The sequence below is a fragment of the Carcharodon carcharias genome, chromosome 4 (genome assembly GCF_017639515.1).
Source record: "Carcharodon carcharias isolate sCarCar2 chromosome 4, sCarCar2.pri, whole genome shotgun sequence".
In the NCBI taxonomy this organism is placed as follows: domain Eukaryota; kingdom Metazoa; phylum Chordata; class Chondrichthyes; order Lamniformes; family Lamnidae; genus Carcharodon; species Carcharodon carcharias.
The window spans coordinates 186,017,272-186,036,491 of NC_054470.1; the positions used below are offsets into that span (position 1 = coordinate 186,017,272).

The following is a 19,220-nucleotide window of genomic DNA, read 5'->3' on the forward strand; positions in this document are numbered from 1 at the left end:
CTGAACGGGGCAGTTTAACTCCAGAGTAACTGAACGGGGCAGTTTAACTCCGGAGTAACTGAACGGGGCAGTTTAACTCCGGAGTAACTGAACGGGGCAGTTTAACTCCAGAGTAACTGAACGGGGCAGTTTAACTCCAGAGTAACTGAACGGGGCAGTTTAACTCCAGAGTAACTGAACGGGGCAGTTTAACTCCAGAGTAACTGAACGGGGCAGTTTAACTCCAGAGTAACTGAACGGGGCAGTTTAACTCCAGAGTAACTGAACGGGGCAGTTTAACTCCAGATTAACTGAACGGGGCAGTTTAGTTCCAGAATAACCGAACGGGGCAGTTTAACTCCAGAGTAACCGAACGGGGCAGTTTAACTCCAGAGTAACCGAACGGGGCAGTTTAACTCCAGAGTAACCGAACGGGCTAGTTTAACTCCAGAGTAACCGAACGGGCTAGTTTAACTCCAGAGTAACCGAACGGGCTAGTTTAACTCCAGAGTAACCGAACGGGGCAGTTTAACTCCTGAGTAACCGAACGGGGCAGTTTAACTCCAGATTAACCGAACGGGGCAGTTTAGTTCCAGAATAACCGAACGGGGCAGTTTAACTCCAGAATAATTGAACAGGGCAGTTTAACTCCAGAGTAACTGAACAGGGCAGTTTAACTCCAGAGTAACTGAACAGGGCAGTTTAACTCCAGAGTGACTGAACGGGGCAGTTTAGTTCCGGAGTAACTAAATAGGATAATTGAACACCAAAGGCCCCTGGTATATTTGTTATTTGTCTTTGCTGTTTGGTGTTAAGTATTGGTGTTATTGTCATCTTGTTTAGAGCCTATTACTTGTTGAATTTGCATTTTTTTAAATAAAATTAAAAGTTACAAACCAAGGAAAGTCTCCCGTGCTGGGCAATAATACTTCTCTTCTGCTACTGTCCAGTCTCTATGGCTGCATTTTCCCTACCCTGTGGAAACCTATTTGGAGGTGGGGTTTGCCAGGAAAATAGCCAGGATCCATGTCTGGATTGCTGGCCAGCACATTCCTAGGACCTGACTGGAAATCAGGGAGTCTGCTTGTTCCAAAAAGGAAGGCAACTGATTAATCAAATTAAGGCAAGAACACAAGAATTTGGAGCAGGAATAGGCCATTCAGCTCCTTGAACCTGTTTCGCCATTCGATATGATCATGGCTGATCTAATTGTGGCCTCAACTCCTTTCTGGAGTCAGCACTTTTCTGCCTGTGCCCCATAACTCTTGACTCCTTTGTTGAGCAAAAATCTCTAACTTATTGAATATATTCAATGACTCAGCCTCCACTGCTGTCTGGAGAAGAGAATTCCATAGACTAATGAGAGAAAAGATTTGTCCATATCTCAGTCTCAAATGGGTTACTCCTACTTTTAAACTGTTCCCTTGTTCTAGACACCCCGACAAGGGGAAATATCCTCTCAGCATCCACCCTATCAAGTCCCCTCAGGAACCTGAATGTTTCATTAAGATCGCCTCTAATTTCTTTAAACTCCAATGGGTATCAGCCCAACCTGCTTATCATAAGATAACCCCTGCATTCTAGGAATCGGTATGATGAACCTTCTCTGAACTGCTTCTAATACAATTATATCATTTCTTAAGAAAGGAGACCAAAACTGAACACGCTGCTCCTGATATGGTCTAACAAAGGCTCTGTGCAGCTGCAGCAAGACTTCCCTATGTTTATACTTGATTCCCCTTGCAATAAATACCAACATTTCATTTGCTTCCTAATCACTTGCAGCACCTGCTTACCAATTTTTTGTGTTTCATGTACAAGGACATCCAGATCCCTCAGAGTTCTGTAGTCTCCATTCAAATAATATACTGCTTTTTATTCTTCCTGCCAAAGTGAACAAGTTCACATTTTCTCACATTATACTCCATCTGCCAATTTTTTTGCCCACTCACTTAACCCATCTAAATCACTTTGGACTCTTTAAGTCCTTTTGACAACTTACTTTCCTACATATCTTTGTGTCATCGGCAACTTTACCTGCCATAGATTTACTCCCTTCATCCAAATCATTGATATAGAGTGGAAATAATTGAGGCCCTAGCACTGATCCCTATGGCACTCCACAAGTAACAGCTTCCAAACCTGAAAATGATCCATTTATCCCAATTCTTCCTTTATCCATGCTAATATGTTACCCCCTACACCATGAGCTCTTATTTTGTATCATGACCTTTGACGTGGCACGTTATTGAATACCTTCTGGAAATCCAAGTACATCAAATCAACAGGTTCCCCTTTATCCACCTTGCTTGGTACTTAAAGGACTCTAATAAATTAATCAAACATGATTTCCCTTTGACAAAACCATGTTGACTCTGCCTGATTGCATCATGATTTTATAAATGTCCTACTCCTTAATAATGGATTCTAGCATTTTCCCTATGATAGATATTAGGCTAACTGGCCTATAGTTTCCTGCATTCTGAATCTCTCCTTTCTTACACACAGGTGTTACATCAACGATTTTCAAATCCTTTCAGACGCTTCCAGATTCTGGGGAAATTTGGAAAATTAAAACCAATGCATCTATTATTTCTGCAGCCACTTCTTTTAAGACCCTAGGATAAAAGACACCAGGTCCAGAGGTTCCACCCTCCCTTTTACCTCTTGATTTTCAAGTATTCTTGAGATGCTTTGTGTGCCTTCTACAGTGAAGACAGACACAAAATATCTGTTCAGTGCTTCTGCCATTTCCTTGTTTCCCATTATTATTTCCCCAGACTCACTCTCTAGAGGACTAATGCTCATTTTACCTACTCTTTTTCTTTTCAAATACTTGTAGAAACTCTTACAATCTGTTTTTATATTTCTAGCTCACTGTCTTTCATACTCAAATTTCTCCCTCCTTGATTTTTTTTGGGATCATTCTTTTCTGGTTTCTAAAATGTGTCCAATCTTCTGACCTGCCACTAACCTTCACAGTGCTGTGTGTTTTTTCTTTCAACTTGATACTATCTTTAACTTCTTTAGTTAGCCACAGATGGTGCACCCTTCTCATAGAGTCCTTATTTCTCAATGGAACATACCTTTGCTGAGAGTTTTGAATGGACATCTGCTCTCAGCTGGAGAGGGACTTGCAGTGGGAGTGGGAGGATCCAGTTGTCGTCATCAACATAGATAGGACGAGGAAAGAGGTTCTGCTTAGGGAGTGTAAGCACTAGGGACAAAGTTAAAAAGCAGAACTTAAAAGGTAATAAATCCTGGGTTATTACCTAAGCCATTAGCAAATTGGCGAAGAGAAAATCATGGGTCAAAGATTGGTGTGGGAGAAATAAGTTTCAAATCATGGGCCACTAGCAGCAGCACTGGGAAAAGTGGGGACTGTATCATTGGGACGGCCTTCACCAGAACTGTGCTGGGACCAGTGTTCTGGGGAGTCATATAACTAGGGCAGTAGAAAGGGCTTTAAACTAAATAGTGGAGGCAACAAATTAAGTAAGGGAAAATGTGATAAGTTACAGGGAGAGAACAAGGCAAGAGAACAAGGTAGCAATAAAGGTAATGATAATTAGAGTGTGGTAGGAAGGGTCAGATTGCAAACTTAAGAGTATAAAGAGTTACAACAGCAGGTCAGAGGCTAGGAGTTCAGCAGAGAGTAAGTCACTTCCTGACTCCCCAGAGCCTGTCCACCATTCACAAGCCACAAGCCACATGTGATGGAATACTCCCCACTTGCCTGGATGACTGCAGCTCCAACAACACTCAAGAAGCTCGACAACATCCAGGACAAAGCAACCGGCCTGATTGGCACTCTATCCACCAACTTAAACATTCACTCTCTCTGCCAATGACGCACAGTGGCAGTAGTGTGTACCATCTACAAGATGCATTGCAGTAACTCACCAAGGCTCCTATATCAGCATCTTCCAAAACCACCACCTCTACCACCGAGCAGGACAAAGACAGCAGATGCATGGGAACCCCACCATTTACAAGTTCCACTCCAAGCCACACACCATCCTGACTTGGTACTAGAGTGCCATTCCCTCATTGTCGCTCAGTCAAGATCCTGGAACTCCCTCCCGAACAGTTCAAGAAAGCAACTCCTCACCACCACCTTCTGAAGGACAATTAGGGATGGGCAATAAATGTTGGGCCTGGCCAGCAACACCCAAATCTCATGAACGACTTTTTTAAAAAAGGTATGGCAGCAGATAAGGTTAGAGGATGCAAAAATAGTAAAAAGACAGTATCTGAATGCACGTTACATTCATAACAAAACGGGTAAATTGTCAGCTCAATTAGAGACAAATATATATGATCTGATAGCCATTACAGAAACTTGGCTGCAAGATGACAAAGGCTGCGACCTGAATATTTAAGGATATGTGACATTTCAAAAGACAGGAAGCTAGGAAAAGGAGGTGAGTTCGTTCTGTTAGTTAGAGATGACATCAGTACTATAGTGAGATGACCTTATTTCTAAAGATCAAGATGTAGAGTCACTTTGGGTAGAGATAAAAACAGCAAAGGCAAGAAGTCATTCCTGGGAGTACTTAAAGGTCCCCTAACAATAATTACACTGTAGGATGGGGTAGACAGGAAGAAATAATGGGGCTTGTGAGAAAAGTGTGCCAATAATGATGGATGATTTTAATCTACGTATAATCTGGACAAATCGGATTGGCAAAGATAACCTGGAAGATGAGTTCATAGGTTGTTCTTGGGACAGTTTATTAAAGTAGCATGCTATTCTGGACCTGGGAATGTGAAATGAGACAGGATCAATTAATGACCTCATAGTAAATGTGCCCCTAGGTAGCAGTGATCATAACATGATTAAATTTCGCATTCAATTTGAGGGAGAGTAGTGTGTGTCTAAAACTAGCATTTTAAATTTAAATAAAGACAATTATATGGGTATGAAGATAGAGCTGGCTATTGTGAACTGGGAAATTAGGTTAAGGGACAGGTCAGTAGAGATGCAGTGGCAGACATTTAAAAGCTTTTTCATAACACTCAGATATATTCCAGGGGAAAGACACATCATCCATAGTAACTAAGGAAGTTAGAGATGATATTAAATTGAAAGAAAAAGTGTACAATTTCATGAAGATTAGTGGCAGGGCAGAAGATTGGATACAATATAAGATAAATAGCAAAGAATGACTAAAAAATAATGAGGGTGAAATTAGTGTATGTGAGAGAGCTAGCTAGAAATGTAAGAACAGATACTGGGAGTATCTACAGGTATTCAAAATGGAAGAGAGTAACTCAAATGAGCATTGCTCAACTAGAGAGTGATTCTGGGTAATTAATAACGGAAAATAAGGAAATGGTGGATGCAGTGAACAGATATTTTGTGTCTAGCCTCGTTGCAGAGAGTACTAATAACATCCCAGAAATAATTGCAAATCAAGAGACGAAAGGGAGAGAGGAACTTAAAACAATTACAATCACCAGGGAAAGAGTACTGAGAAAATTATTAGAACTAAAGGCTGACAAGTCCCAAGGTCCTGATGGATTTCATCCTTGGGTCTTAAAATGGATTCTGGAAGGGTCCCCATCAGATTGGAAAATAGCGAATGTGATTCCTCTGTTTATGAAAGGAGGGAGACAGAAAGCAGGAAACTACAGGCTAGTTGGTTTAACATCTGTCATAGCAAAAAAATCTGGAATCCATTATTAAGGAAGTTATAGCAGGGCACTTAGAAGTCTCATCCTCTGGAGCTGCTGGCCTATCCGATTGGCCACAGCTTCAGCAGTCCCGGCAGTGCCAAGAGGGTGTCAGTTGCAGCTACCAGAGCTACAGGAGAAGGAGAAAATCAAGGCCCATGAATCCCTGGAGCAAGTAGGTCCAGGGTCTTGTGTACGGGAGGGTTTGGGTAGGTCAGGGAGAGGGGTGGGGTGGACAATGTGGGTTTAAGGGAGGGACCAGGTAGGAAGGGAGGGGGTGTTTGACCTTAGGGGGGAGCCACCCATGATCGGCAAAGGGCAGCCCTTGATAATAAGCCTAACTGACCCTTGATTATTCATTTAAGTATGGCAGCAGGCTGCCAATTTTGGTGCCTGCCCGCACCCCCCTGTATTATGGGGGGAGAGCTCAGGGTTGGGCGGGAAGGTGGTGGGATGGGCACCCGCCCTATTTTACATGCCCTCTCCATGGGAAATGCGCCCGCTGGGGGCACGTAAAATTCAGCCCAGTGAAGGCAGGGTCATTAAATATCTTTAAGTCTGAGTTAGATTCTTGATTGACAAAGGAGCCAAAGGTATAGGGGGTAGGCAGGGAAGTACAGTTGTGAACACAGTTAGATCAGCCATTATCGTATCAAATGGCGGAGCAGGCTCGAGGGGCTGACTGGACTACTCCTGCTCCTAATTTGCACGTTCATATGAATCATGAATCTACCGTATTTTTCATAATATTATTGTGAAGTATTGTAAAGTGGGCTGTCTGTGTGGCTGATTTAATTGAATTAGAGTCAGAAATTTGAAATGCTAATGATTGAGCTAGGGTAAAGTCAGCACTTAAGATGTGAATGAAATTTGCATTTTAAGATAAGTGGAGAGTTGTTTGGTTCTCAAAGAAACATGATAAAGTTTTACAACTGACAGGATAAATAGGGCAAGGTTATTACATTCATTTTTCCCAAAAGGAAAATGCCATATTGACAACATGAAAGATTTTTATAGTATGAGAAAAGTAAATTCCAAAGACGTGGAAACAATGGGATTTACAGATTAAACAGGAAGGAATATATTTAAAGAAGGATGAAAGGTTGTATTGGGGTGGCCATGTAAGATCTAAAGATACGCCATGTGAAACAGACTTGGGGAAACAGCCTCTAGTCACTTCGCAGAAGTCTGCTGTTCCAGTAACGAAAGTTGTCTTAAAAAGCCTTTGGAATTCCACTGTCGAGTGGGTGCTGTGGTAACCTTGCTGGATTGCCTCTTTAGATTTAAAATCTATTTTCAACTGTTGCCTTAAAGGGAGTATGTAGTTGGGAGTCAGGTTAATTAGGAATTTTGGGATTTGTTATAATGTTAAGTAATAGTGTAACTGTAATCTTGTGTATATATTTTAACTTTTTTCATTTGATAATAAATGTTTTAATTTAATTTTTTAAATCTATAAAGGTGTTAATTGACTCATTATTTCTGAATTCAATTCACAAACCTTCTCGTAATAAGTACAAATTACAAAACCGTTATGATAGCATGGCCAAGTTTCCCTTGTGGATTTGGTCAGCCTGGCAAATACCACCTGCCATATCATAATAATGACTCAGAGGCAAGGGTGCTACCAATTGAGCTATCGCTGACACCAGCTGGGAGAAGTAACTGTCCTGGGACATTGTTAAACTGGCAGAATGATAAAATCATTAACCCTGAATGCAAACGTAAACCATTATAAGAAACATCAGAAGTTGTTCAAATTTGTAAGAAACCGATTCGATTTTTTGTAGCTGTCCATAAGTGTTGCTCTCACTTGCTAATTTGCAGCTTAAATTCTATTGGGATAAGGATTGTTACATGTAATCAGGATTGTTATGTGTAATCAGCTGATGTTAGCTGCTTAAAAAAAAATGTGCACGGTTCACTAGTGTCCACATCAATTCAGATACTGATTGGCAATTTCCACATGTAAATGGGGTTTCTGGTGCACTTCTGGCAAAGTTCTGACTGACGGTTGATGTAAATATAGACACCAACTGTGGATAGAAGTCTGCCACCACCACGACATGTGGTTTCAGAAGCTCCAAAGCAGATGTCAGACCTGAAACAAGGCATCAGCAGAGATCATCCCTCACCACCAGCAAAGGACAACTTCATGTGTGACACTTGTGGCAAACTTTGCCTTTCCAGACTTGGCTTGTTCAGCCATCAAAAGAAGTGCAGAGGATGATCTCATCTGACCTCACCAATGTCCTGAGCTGCATTCCCATTATCTCTCGCAAAAGGAAAACATTCCATTCAGCCAATCAAAATCAAATCCAATTAGAACAATTTGTGAAAAAAATCGTGATACTCTACTTCCAATTTCACTCTTTTGTAAAAATACAACAGATTAAATTAATGAGATTAACACAAGTTAGTGGATCTGTCAACCATTTTATAATTGCCTTAATTAATTTCTTATCCAAATTGCTGCACTAAGTCTCCAATTGGCAGTCTGCGGTGTGGCTAAAAATCAAGAAGGACCGTGGAATAAAATGCATTGCTCAGGATCAGTAGTATTATAACCGTGGATTAGGAAGGCTGTTATTTAAAATGCAATTTTTAACTACTGTGATGCAGTCAATTCATTGTTACCAATGTCCAGCTGAGTAAAATTAGAAATGAAGCTCAAATGTTTTCAAAAATGATAAGTTTTCAAAATTCCCTTAAAATATGTCTAACGTTCGCTGATGATTGCACAATGTTCAGTGCCATTCGAGACTCCTCAGATACTGAAGCAGTCCATGCTCGCATGCAGCAAGGCCAGGACCACCTTCAGGCTTGGGCTGACAAGTGGCAAGTAACATTCAAACCAAGCAATGACCATCTCCAGCAAGAAAGAATCAAACAATCTCCTCTTCATGGAGCATTAACATCACTGAATCCCCCACCATCAACATCCTGGGTGTTACCATCGACCAGAAGGTCAACTGTACCACAGCGGGTCAGAGGCTAGGAATTGCGCAATGACTAAATCATCTCCTGACTCGCCAAAGTTTGTCCACCATCTACAAGACACAAGTCAGGAATGTGATGAAATACTTTCCACTTGCCTGGGTGAGTGAAGCTCCAACAATTCGAGGTTCATCATCATCCAGTAGAAAGCTGCCTGCTTTATCAGCACTCCATCTACCACCTTAAACATGCACTCCCTCCATTACCAGCGCACAGCAGCAGTATGTACCAGCTGCAAAACTGTAGCAAATTGCCAAGTCTCCTTCAACATCACAATCCAAACTTGCAACCTCGACCATCTAGGACAAGGGCAGTAGGCACATGGGAACACCACCACTTGAAGATCACCTCCAAGCTATACATTATCCTGACTTGGAAATATATTGCCGTTCCTTCACTATCGCTGGGTCAAAATCCTGGAACTCCCTTCCTCACAGCACTGAGGGTGTACCCACACTGCAGCAGTTCAAGAAGGTGGCTCACCACCACCTTCTCAAGGGCAATTAGGGATGGGCAACAAATGTTGGCCTTGCCAGAGACATTCACATCCCATTAAAGAATAGCAAAAAATTTAGGATTTTAAAAATGTATTAATTCATGGCACGCGGGCATCATTGGCAAGGCCAGAATTTGGAGGAGCATAGGAACAGGAACTTTGTATAGCTGAAGCATGATTTCTGCTCATTTGTTATTCCAATCCCTTTGATACAAGGACCATCAGTGCATTAGCCTTTTTGATTATTTTTTGTACTTGTTTGTGACATTTTAAAGATCGATGTATCTAGATCCCCAAGTCTCTTTGGACTGTTTCTAGCTTTTCACTGGTTAGAAATTACTCAATTCTATCCTTTTAGTTCCAAAGTGGATGACCTTTTAAGGTTGAGTTAGAGAGCTTTTTGATCGACAAGGGAGTAAGTGTAATGGGGAACGGGCAGGAAAGTGGAGTTAAGGCCACTATCAGATCTTAACGGATGGCAGAGCAGACTCGATGGGCCAAATGGCCCACTCCTGCTTCTAATTCTTATGACCTTATGACTTTCCATTTGCCCACGTTAAAATCTAGTTGCCACAATTTTGCCCACTTTATCAATATCTCTTTGTAATTTTATACTTCTTTCTACACAGCTTACAATGTTTGCTACATTTGTGTCAACAACAAATTTGAATACGTGGCTTTCTATTCCATCAACTAAGTCGTTAACAAATACAATGAACTGTTGAGGCCCCAACACAGATCTTGAGGACACCCCTCGTCACATCCTGCCAATTAGAGTACCTACCCATTACTCCTGCTCTCTGTCTTCTGCCATTCAGCCAATTTTGTCGCCAGGTTAATAATCTGCTTTCAATTCCATTAGTCTCAGTTTTAGCTAACAGTCTCCTGTGAGGGATCTTATCCAATATCTTCTGGAAGTTCATATAAATAACATCCAAAGACAGTCGTCTGTTACAATTTTAATCCAGTCTTCAGAAACTTCAGTCAGGTTTGTCAGGCATCATCTATCCTCTACTAATCCACAATGGCTTACTTTGATCAGTTGAAAATTTTCAATGTATTCAGCCACCCTTATTATGTTTCCCATAGAGACCAATAGCATTTTAAAAGAAAAGAATTCACACAACTCCAATGGAAAAAAAAATGATATTTCACTTTTTCCTGGTAATACAGAACCTGAGTATTGTTTAAAAGACAGATATGTTCCAGAAGGTTTTCACCTTGCACATACCAGCACGAATGACAAATTTCAAATAATCACAACAATTTATATTACAGGAGAAAAGGGTGCTGGTTGGTTGACAAGTCGACTTTCATTGGCTGAGGCATTGCCATGGAGAAAGCAATGGAGAAAGCTCCCAGGTAGTTCAAAAAAGGTGCAAGGCTGACCTTTTCCTCTACAGTAAATACTGATACAAAATAATTATTCAACATGACCACCATTTCCTTATTTTCATTGCTGTCAGTTTTAAGGGGTCAAAAATTTTTTTTATATTCACTCATGGGATGTGGTCATCGCTGGCTGGGCCAGCAGTTATTGCCCATCCCTAGTTGCCCTTGAGAAGGTGGTGGTGAGCTACCTTCTTGAACTGCAGCAGTCCATGTGGTGTAGGTACATCCACTGTGCTGTTAGGGAGGGAGTTCCAGGATTTTGACCCAGAGACAGTGAGGGAACAGTGATATATTTTCAAGTAGCAGGGGAGGCAATGACATAGTGGTGTTGTCACTATACTAGTATTCCAGTGGCCCAGCATAATGCTCTGGGGACACAAGTTTGAATCCCACGGCAGATGGTGAAATTTGAACTCACTAAAAAAAAATCTGGAATTATGAGTCTGATGATGACCATGGAACCATTGCTGATTGACATAAAAACCCATCTGGTTCGCTAATGTCCTTTGGGGAAGGAAATCTGCCATCCTTACCTGGTCTGGCCTGCATGTGACTCCAGACCCACAGCAATGTGATTGACTCTTAAATGCTCTCTAAACAAGGACAATTAGGGATGGGCAATAAATGCTGGCCTAGTGATGCCCTCAGCCCAAACAAATAAAACAAAAAGTCAGGATGGTGAGTGGCTTGCAGGAGTATTTCCAGGTGGTGGTGTTCCCATGTGTCTGCTACCCTTGTCTTTCTAGATGGTGAAGGTCATGGGTTTGGAAGGTGGTGTCTAAGGAGGTTTGGTGAGTTCCAGCAGTGCACAACCATGATCATGAAGGTGGTTCTCCCAGGACGAGGCTAGCCTTTTGCACCTCGGGTGTGCTGATGCCTGAGATGTCCCCAAATGCGGGATACTCGACTGCAAAATTTGTAGATAATACATAGTGCTGCCACTGTGCGTTGGTGGTGGAGGGAGTGAAGGTATGTGGATGGGGTGCCAATCAAGCAAGCTGAATTGTCTCAGATGATGTCAAGCTTCTTCAGTGTTGTTGGAGCTGTACTCATCCAGGCAAGTGGGCACACTCCTGACTTGTGCCTTGTAGATGGTGGACAGGTTTTGGGTAGTCAGGAGGTGAGTTACTCATTGCAGGATTCCTAGCCTCTGGCCTTCTCTTGTAGCCACAGTATTTTTATGGCTAGTCCAGTTCAGTTTATGGTCAATGGTAACACCCAGGATGTTGATAGTGGAGGATTCAATGATGGCAATGCCATTGAATGTCAAGGGGCGATGGTTATATTCTCTTCTGTTGGAGATGGTCCTTGCTGGGCACTTGTGTGGTTTGAATGTTATTTGCCATTTATCAGCCCAAGCCTGGATTTTGTTCAGGTCTTGCAGCATATGAACATGGACTGCTTCAGTACCTGAGGATTCATGAATGGGGCAGAAAATCTGCAATCAGCCGCAAACATTCCCACTTCTGACCTTATGATGGTAGGAAGGTCATTGATGAAGCAGCTGAAGAGGTTGGGCCAAGGACACTACCCTAAGTAACTCCTGCAGTGATGTTCTGGAACTAAGATGCTTGATCTCCAACAGCCACGACCATCTTCCTTTGTGCTGGGTATGACTCCAACCAGTGGAGAGTTTTCTCCCTGATTCCCATTGACTCCAGTTTTGCTTGGGCACCTTGATGCCACAATCGGTCAAATACTGCCTTGATATCATGGGCAGTCACTCCCACCTCATCTCCGGAGTTCAACTCTCTTGCCTATATTTGAACCAAAGCTGTAATGAGGCCAGGGCCCAAGTGGCCCTGGCGGAACCCAAACTGAGCAAGTGATCAGGTTATTGCTAAGCAAGTGCCACTTGATTGCACTGTTGATAACCCCTTCCATCACTTTACTGATGATGGAGAGTAGACTGATGAGGCGGGTTGGAGTTGTCCTGCTTTTTGTGTACAGTGTAAGGAACATATCTTTTTATTTCTGTTGGACTGTTGTAAAAAACATGTCTTTTTATTTTCTGTTGGATTGTGTATTTTACAACATTAAATGGCTGCAGATTGAAAGACATGTCCACTGGAACAGGATGAGAGATATATACAATGTTGCAGTCCTGGAACACAGTGTGCCATGAAAGACATGATGGTGCCAGAAAGGAGTCCTGGATCAAGGGAGCTGCCTGGCAACAATGTTTTAATTGACTCCTGACCAGGTGACCAGTGTTTTGTGTGAAAGCAGTGTAGCAGAATAGCTCCTAGCCTGAAAGACACAAGACCGAAAACCTCTTTCACCTGTGTGTGGAAGATTCCAGTAAATCCACAATAATAGCTAGCTGGCCTTTTCTTCTCATATATCTATAACCCACTTTCTCTCTGAAAACCCAAGACAAGAGAGAAAAGGGGAAAATCAGTTAGAGACATTGAAAGGCAAGTGCTCAACCAGTGAACTAAGACCATTAGACCATAAGACTATAAGACATAGGAGCAGAAATTAGGCCATTCGGCCCATCGAGTCTGCTCCGCCATTCAATCATGGCTGATAAATTTCTCAACCCCATTCTCCTGCCTTTTCCCCGTAACCTTTGATCCCCTTACCACTCAAGAACCTATCCATCTCGGTCTTAAATGCACTCAATGACCTGGCCTCCACAGCCTTCTGTGACAATGAATTCTATAGGTTCACCACTCTATGGCTAAAGAAGTTTCTCCTCATCTCTGTTCTAAAAGGTCTTCCCTTTACTCATGGCTGTGCCCTTGGGTCCTAGTCTCTCCTACTAATGGAAACATCTTCCCCACGTCCACTCTATCCAGGCCTTTCAGTATTCTGTAAGTTTCAGTCAGATCCCCCCCTCATCCTTCTAAACTCCATTGAGTATAGACCCAGAGTCCTCAAAAATTCCTCATATGTTAAGGCTTTCATTCCTGGGATCGTTCTCATGAACCTCCTTTGGACACTCTCCAGGGCCAGCACAACCTTCCTGAGATAGGGGGCCCAAAATTGCTCACAATATTCTAAATGTGGTCTGACCAGAGCCTTATAAAGCCTCAGCAGCACATCCCTGCTTTTATATTCTAGTCCTCTTGAAATAAATGCCAACATTGCATTTGCCTTCCTAACTACTGACTCAACCTGCAAATTAACCTTAATAGAACCCTGGACTAGGACTCCCAAGTCCCTTTGCACTCCAGATTTCTGAATTCTCTCCCCATTTAGAAAATAGTCTATGCCTCTGTTCTTCCTACCAAAGTGCATGACCTCATACTTCCCCACGTTTTATTCCATCTGCCACTTCTTTGCCCATTCTCCTAACCTGTCTAAATCCTTCTGCAGCCTCCTCGCCTCCTCAATACTACCTGTCCCTCCACCTATTTTGTATCATCTGCAAACTTCGCCAGAATGCCCTCAGTTCCTTCATCTAGACCATTAATGTATAGAGTGAAAAGTTGTGGTCCCAACACTGACCCATGCCTTCACCACACTTCCAGACAGTGCATTCCAGATCCAAACAACTTGCTGTGTGAAAAAGTTTCTTCCTCACATCGCATTTGCTTCTTTTGCACATTTTAAATCTGTGCCCTTTTGTTCTTGATTCTTTTCCAGCGGGAACATTTTCTCCCGATTTACTCTGTCCAGCCCCCTCATGATTTTGAACACCTCTATCAATTTTTTAAAAAATTATTCTTTCATTGGATGCAAGTGACACTGGCAAGGCCAGCATTCACTGCCCATCCCTAATTGCTCTTGAACCAAGTGGTGTGCCACACCATTTCAGAGGGCCGTTAAGAGTCAACTACATTGCTATGGACCTGGAGTCACACGTAGGCCAACTGCCTTGGTGGGATTTGAACCCATGTCCCACTGCACCACCATCTCCCAAGTGGTGGTAAAGTCACTGGGCCAGTAATTCAGAAAGCCAGGTTAATGCTCTGGGGACATGGGTTCAAATCCCACCACAGCAGCAGGTGGAATTTAAATTCAATTTCCTCTTACCCTTCTCCTCTCCGAGGAGAACAGCCCCAACTTCTCCAATCTATCTTCGTAGCTGACATATCTCATCCCTGGACCCCTTTGTCATTTAATCCCTTCTGCCGCTACCATATCACAGACTTTCTCTCTTGTTCTTCTTTTCACCCTCACCCTCCATGCTACTCACATCCATGCAGCTCCCACTCCGAACAACTTTTCACATGTTCAAAACTTAACACAGTTCTAACTATTTCCAGTTAGATGAAAGGCCACAAAACTGTAATATAAACTCTATTTCCTCTCTACAGATTCTGCCAGATCTGGTGAGTAATTCGAGCGTGTTGTGTTTTTAATTCTGATTTGTTTTTGTCCTACTGATCTTCTGTTATTTTGCCATTAACAGACTGCCCAGTTTACTGTGGATGGTCGCTGCCTTATCATTCTGGAATCTGAATAGCTGTTCCACGTTTCACAATTTCAAACATTAGTTGGAATTCGATTGTATTATGATCATTATTAGATAACTGTTAGGCTGTGAAGTAAATCTGACTTATTACTCATTAATAAGTCTAATTCATCATGCTCCATCCCTAGTTACCCTGAGAAAGTGGTAATGAGCTGCCTTTTTGTGGGAAGTGCCTGTGGACGAGTTCCAGGATTTTAACCCAGCAATAATGAAGGAACAGGGATATATTCCTAAGTCAGGTTGGTGTGCGATTTGGAGGTGGTAGCACTCCCATGTGCCTGCTGCTCTTGTCCTTCAAGGTGGTGGAGGTCTCAGGTTGGGGTGGTGCTGTCGAAGAAGCCTCTGAGTTGCTGCAGTGCATCTTTTAAATGGTTGACATGGCAGCCACAGTGTGCAGGGATTGGAGGGAATGAATGTTGAAGGTGGTGGATGGGGTGCCAGTCAGCTGGGCTGCTTTTTCCTGCATGGTGTCAAACTTGAGTGCTGTTGGAGTTGCACTCACTCAAGTGAGTGGAAAAGAATGCATAACATTCCTCATTTGGTCCATATCAGTAGTGGAAGGGTTTTGCTGAGTCAGGAGCTGAGTCACTCACCTCTGACCTGCTGTTGTGGCCACAGTACGGCCACAATATATATTCCTGCAGTGTGTCTGACAGACTTGTTTGTGCACACCTGGGTTTCATATTTTTTGCCCCCACAAGGTTGCTGGAAGTGTGAGCTGATAACAGTGCAGTGAGGGGAATAGGCTCTCGGGGACCTTGGTAAACAACAGGACAAACTGTAAAACTTAACCAACAAGATTTAAGAATTGAGAAATAAACAATGGAAGAACTGAATACCGGGTGAATTAGATTGAATTCACCCAATGTCAAATCAGGTACTGGAGAGAAATTGGTAAAAAAAAGGTTGAATTCGGAAAAAGGGAAGAAAGAAACAGAAAGGAAGAAGAGAGTATTTTAAAATTAAAGCCACCTGAAGGAATGAGACCCCAAACTTATAATTGTTTACGTTCTGGGCAAAAGAGGTTGATTGGCAGTCATGACCAATTACATGTCATTTAAAGGGTGCGTATATTGTTAATTCCTAAAGAACTTTCTGGGGTGAGTTAAACGGGCAACTAATGTGCAAATACAAGAACCATAAGAATCAAAATGAGATTAAGTGCAAGATGATGTTTTTGTGCCATTTCTGGTTATTCACCGTTCAGAGGGTTTCTCTGCTTTCCTAAAAGCTTCTGGACGATTTATGTTTTAATTGCAGCATGATCGTTTAAGACGTCATTAGTTTTTCAGCAAAATCTGATTCCTATGGTCTTATAACTGTACTGGAACAAAGCCCTCGCAGACTGGGATGTTGCTATCACATGACCATTATGAAACTTCTTTGATATAAAAATAATCCTAACTTATTGCATTTTTCATCAAAAAGCACACTTTCTTTGCCTATAACTAACTGTAAGAGGCAGTCACATGAGTAAAATGCTTATCAGTACACCCCGAAATCATTAATTTGTTTATTTGATTAAATTTCAAGGCGTCATAGAATCGATTGCAGCCATCCCTTGTGTCCATGCCAGCTCTATGCAAGAGTAAATCGGATCGTCTCACTCATCTGCATTTTCCTTTCAGCCCTGCAAATTGTTTTCTCTTCAGGTGCTTATCTAATTTCCAGATTATGATGTATTTGTCTGCTTCTTATTCCTGGATAATTACACATCTTGGTTTGCGCAGAGACTAAAGTTAGACCCCTGGACAATCTTCGGTGAGGAGAGAGGGCACACAACAATTGACCTCAGTTTTCCTGGTCCTTAAGGCTCAGGCAAGGGTCTGTTACCTAGTGTTACCACCCCTCACTGTTGTCTATGGAGCCCAGCTGGAAAGTACATACATGTTAAGACAGAATTAGGCATGACCCTTTCCCAAGTAAACATCACTAGCTCCTAATCACCATAGCATGCCTTCGTTCATGTCTTTATTCTGAAGTACCATCCAGCAAAAGAGTTATTCAGACATTCACATCTCACGGTGATGCCAGTAGAATTCTGTTCATACAAAGCTGTTTTTCCCACTTAAAGATGAGTCCTGACAGTGCGGATCGACAGGATGGTATTAATGTAACCCTGAAATTTAAAATCTGAGTAAGTAAACTAAAAATATGTCTACGCCACTCAAATAAATTATGGATTAATGATTAAATCCTATGCGTATTAATCTGTAGCAAACCATTGCTGAGTTATGGAAAGCTATTAGTCATATTTCCCCAGTGAGACAAAAGCATATTTTATGAAGAACTTCTATCAATCTATAATGCACAGATGGAAAGCTATTTTGCTGCAAACTCCAGCATGTTAGTTATGTATGTACTTCTACTTCATGATAAAGTTTTCACTCTCAATAAGTTTCCATTATAATCCATGCATGATGATACTAATATAAACTTCTAACAGATTTATAAAAATAGACTTCTGTACATCAACAGAGTGTGTTATCTAGGATACGAAGGGCATATGAATGTCCTTCTGTCTTTCATTGTTGCAATCTTTAAAAACAAATTTGTAGAGGTAACCTAGTCCTAAATCTTAATAAACAGAATACATTTGCATGCTTTCACTTTGTACTGGACACCAAGGAGATATATTTCTGAAGCTTTCAATGCAGAATTCAAAGTACAGTTCCTGCAATATATGAAGGCAGGGGTCTTTCTGAGCTGCTCTCTTTTTTGAAAAAGAAAACTTAAAAGGAGTACAAGATTAAAATTTTTTCGACACACTTTGACGAGGTGCTACACAGGAATATCAATCATTTGGTGTTTACTCCAGAAAGTATGACAACTAAATTATTGTCAGCAGAGATGTTAGTCTCAACATCATTAATGTAAGTATGCAAATACATACAAATCCTAATTTCAGCCACAAGAATCAGTAACTCACCAGAGAAATTGGCGCTTGACAGCAGAAGGACACCTGAAACAACGACTGGGGAAGAATCAGTTCTGAGTTATCTGCAGTTCTGAATATCCTGGTAGTTTATCTTAAAAATGTTTTTGTAAATCATGAATTGATTAATCACTCAGTAGCTAAAAATCTCAGAAAATGGTTTTATGCACTTAATGAGATCAGTAGACACTATTAACTCTTGGCTGCTGAATCAAGCATCTTATTGCAGCATAAATGATAAACCAAGAAACACTGAATCCGGCAGCATGCACACAAATTTTGCAAAAATCAGCTTTGCTGCTCACTGAAACCTCAATATAATATACTGACTTCTCAAGAGTATGACTGTTTCATCAAATCATGCTTGTAATACGATTCCAGGGCACCCCGAGGCTTTCCATCTGATTATTAAATAAAGATTGTAAAAATAACGGAGGGTCGACACGTGACATGCTGATCAGGCTTTGAGGATTATCATGGAATCTGTCCCAGGAGTTGTTCAGCTGACTGAAGAAAATACCACTTCAATAAACTGAGTCACAAAATGAACTCTTGTTGGGGTGCTGTTGGCAAGGGACACACTGCAGTCTCTGTCTTTCACAATAATCAGTAGTTTTGTTCTTTTTGCATCAACTTAACTTCTTTCACTTCAGCTGATCAGGAGGAAGTTGGGAGCAACTGAGTTAACGAAGTGCAAGAAGAGTAGCCATGCCTTTGTTACCATCAGAATTGATGCACTTCTGAACGACGTCCCAAGTTTTGCCCTTTGTAAACTTGACGTAATCCAAAACTCTGCTGCCCATGTCCTGACTAAACCAAGTCCCAATCACCCATCTTCCCTGTGCTCGCTGACCTACATTGGCTCCCAGATAAACAGCACCTCAATTTTTTATTCTCAACCTTATTTCCAAATTCCCCCATGACCTCACCCGATCCATTTCTGTTTCTTTTAATATTCATTTGTGGGAGGTGGGCGTTGTTGGCTAGGCCAGCACTTATTGGCCATCGCTAATTGCCCTTGAGAAAGTAGTAGTGAGCCGTCTTCTTGAACCACTACAGTCCATGTGGTGTAGGTACAAGAATGGTGCTGTTAGTTAGGGAATTCCAGGATTTTGACCCAGCGACAGTGAAGGAGCTGCGATATATTTCCAAGTCAGGATGTTTAGTGACTTGGAGGGAAACCTCTGTTAGATGGTAGTGATTGTGGGTTTGGAAGGTGCTGCCTAAGGACCCTTGGTGAGTTTCTGCAGTGTATTTTGTTGATGGTGCACACTTCTGCCACTGTGTGTTGGTGGTGGAGGGAGTGAATGTTTATGGATGGG

The 19,220-nt window shown here is 41.9% G+C and overlaps 1 non-coding gene across 1 annotated transcript; it reads left to right on the plus strand.

Annotated features, from left to right (window-relative positions):
* The first annotated feature begins 11,332 nt into the window (after positions 1–11,332).
* On the plus strand, positions 11,333–11,490 carry LOC121277558. The gene has a single exon (XR_005942921.1). It is a non-coding gene; the product is annotated as a U1 spliceosomal RNA (small nuclear RNA).
* Positions 11,491–19,220: the final 7,730 nt, after the last annotated feature.